The sequence below is a fragment of the Amborella trichopoda genome, chromosome 1, assembly GCF_054954075.1.
Source record: "Amborella trichopoda isolate Santa Cruz 75 chromosome 1, AtrichopodaSantaCruz75HAP2 v2.0, whole genome shotgun sequence".
NCBI lineage: Eukaryota > Viridiplantae > Streptophyta > Magnoliopsida > Amborellales > Amborellaceae > Amborella > Amborella trichopoda.
Window position 1 is genome coordinate 42,989,924 of NC_142336.1, and position 3,111 is coordinate 42,993,034.

The following is a 3,111-nucleotide window of genomic DNA, read 5'->3' on the forward strand; positions in this document are numbered from 1 at the left end:
ATATCATTGGATTTAATCTGTTGCTTCTATTATAAGTAGCATTGTTCTCTGTTATTGCTTGAAATTAAATTGATTTTTTTCTTTTTTGATGGAGTTGTTCGTCTATCTATAAACCGAATTATTCAGTTTTTTATTGAACTGCTTGGTTTTTTAATGGTTTGGTTACTGAGCTAACATGAATTCTTTGTTTTTGATGGGATGATTTAGTTGCTTATGAAAGTTGGATTCTTGTCTTTACAATGAAATGATTAGTTGCTTATCAATGTCAAATTCTGTTGAAATGATTTAGTTACTCATTAAAGTTGAATTCTTTAGTTTTTAGACAAGGATGGTTATTTGGAAGGGGACTACTGTGTTTTTATTTGTTTATCTCTCTGGGGTTTGGCTATTATTTAGTTGAGGTCCATTGAATTCGACTCAGTGTAGTGCTTCATGTAGTTTTGAATTTGTTACTAATAAAAGAACTGAATGAGGATTGTGCATATCTGGTTAATTATGGGGGTATGTGTACTAGTTCTTCAAGTAGAGATATTATAATTGGATTTAAGAACTGGATAGGGGACTGCTTTTTGCTTTAGCTAATTATGGAAGTTGTTTAGTGGCTTTTGAAGAACTCTTTCAATTCTTATTAGTTACTTGTTTGACTCAAAGAATCCATTCTTTTTTTGGCCACCATGTTCACTGATTGATTTCGATTTTCAAGTGTATGATCCTCAGTTGGACTAGCATAGCAATTTCATTTTAGCATTGTTCTTCTTTCATCAATGGATTGTAGCACTGTTCTTCTTCATCAATAGCATGTCATTATTGTTTTTTTGTTATCCTGTTAAGTTTTGCCTATGTAACCTTATAATTAACATGGTGACCATATGGGATTTCAGTGAATATGAATCGTCTACATCCCGATGGAGGATATCCAGGAGGTCCTCAGGACCCTAGTTTGCTGCAACTTCATCTAGAACATGCAGCATATTTCATATGGGAACGACAGGTTTATGCAGATATTCATCTACCCATTCTATTAATTTGTTATTTTTCAATAAATTGTAGTTAAGTTCAAACATTCTATGAGAATTACATGTATATGTATTGGGACTAATATGTTGTCTATTTGTTGTATGTCAAGAGAAACAATAAATTAGAATTGATGATGAGACTTATGAATTAAATGTATGGCATCTAACAGAAGAAGTTGAATTAGTAAACACGTCTGGGTTGGTTGCGCTTATATTATTCTGCCAGGCCGAATTGATCATCCTTTGGTCTCAGCCAATATAGAGAGGTGGCGTTCTGAAACCAATACATTCCATTACAACATTCATATTGGTAAGATGACACCAAAGTTTTTTGATGTATATGAGATATTAAGACTGGCTATGGATGGTGAGCCAGTTACATGTCGTCCTATCAGTGACCTGCGACAGTATATAGAAGACAATTTGGGTATAGTCCCTGATGGCAAAATGACAAGCCTGAGGCATACATGATTGAAGGCAAATTTTAGAGAATTGCCACCTGATGCAACCCCTATTCAAGTTTATAGATATACTCGCGCATATATGCTCTTCCTCATCAATGTCACCATATTCACTGATGCATCAGTTTCAACAGGGCCAACAAGGTACTTGCAGTTTTTGGAGATATTGAGGGAGCCAGATACGCTTGGGGTGTTGCAGCCCTTGCATTCCTCTATCGCTCACTTGGAAAAGCTTGTACTTTCAAGCGAAGACATTTTAGTGGTTCAGCCACTCTCATGTAGGTAAGCTTTTTTTTTAGTATATGACATAAGCGTAATAGTTTAGACTACTTTCCTAAAATATTTAATATTTATCATATCTTAATTTATTGCAGTGCTGGTCGTATGAGCATATTATGCATATGAGGCCCATACCACATAGTATCTCTCCAAATATGCCTAGGGCCAAAAGATGGGAGCCACCGAAAAAATATCATGGCAATCCACATAACCTAATGCCTCCCATCAGACAAGAATTTGATAACCTCCAACCTAATGAGGTTAGTGTATAATTTAATATTGATTTCTTTCAAATGTATTTAAGTATTTGTAATTATTTTTATTAACTGATTGCATATCATATAACAGGTAATAAGGAATCCCTATTTCAAGCCTGATGATGTCATTTCAGATGATAGGTAGCAGACATATGAAACCTCAATGTGCATAACAACGCACATATTTGACGATATTGTCGAGTCGTACATGCCATATCGAGTACGCCGACAATTTGGAGCAAAACAGGGCATTCCTAAAAATCCCTTGTTTGCTGGTAAGAAGACTAGCAGACAAGGTGGACAGCGAGATTGGCGAACTATGAATATAGACCAAATCCAACACTGGGAAACTTGCCATGACCGCATGATGCCTGAAATTGAAGAAGATACTGACCCATCCTCTAGTACATAATGTTACTAACCCACCCAAAGACATATTGCAGCCTCATAACCAGGAAGAAGAAGATGTGGTTCCTGCTCATGAACCATAGTACATAATGAGACCTCGAGGTTATGAGGACCAGTTGGTATGTTTATATTTACCTACAAATTCTTATAGTCTTATATTTACTTATTAGTTCCATGAAATTGTTTAAATATATTAATTAGGTAATCTTGTTTGTGCAAGTTAGTGCAGTTTAGGCATCTACAATCATGTTAGCAGAGGCACTTACACTTAGACAGAAGTGGAATCCTAAAGTGTATAATCGTGTTAACAACGCATTTGAAACATTGTCTAAGTTTGTGCCTATGGATATGGATGACATAGAAGCCAGGATGGAAAATTTAGAATGTGAATATCATGACGAAGGTGTACTTGACGAGGTCAGACATGATGGAGTGGGTGAAAGTAGTCGGGCTGTAGAAGACCTAGCTCCATCCACACAACCAGCACTTGAGGAACGTAGAAGATATAACATATGAAAGAAACAGTATCAACCTAAGGGAAGGCGATCAGTGTAATGGGGTCTTGACCTTTGTAATTTTGTTCATTTGTTCATTTTGAATGTATTGGAACAGTTAATTTGTTCATTTTGAGCGATGTAATGCATTGGTCATTTTGACCCACCCAATTTATTCAATGAATTTTGTTAAGTA

The 3,111-nt window shown here is 35.7% G+C and overlaps 1 long non-coding RNA gene across 2 annotated transcripts; it reads left to right on the forward strand.

Moving 5' to 3' along the window:
* The first annotated feature begins 707 nt into the window (after positions 1-707).
* Positions 708-3,111, forward strand: LOC148783849 (uncharacterized). 2 transcript variants are annotated; one of them, XR_016044557.1, is made up of 4 exons: positions 708-1,755; positions 1,852-2,016; positions 2,105-2,540; positions 2,642-3,111. It is a non-coding gene; the product is annotated as an uncharacterized LOC148783849 (long non-coding RNA). The 2 variants fall into 2 exon arrangements; XR_016044561.1 differs by having other exon boundaries at positions 2,646-3,111.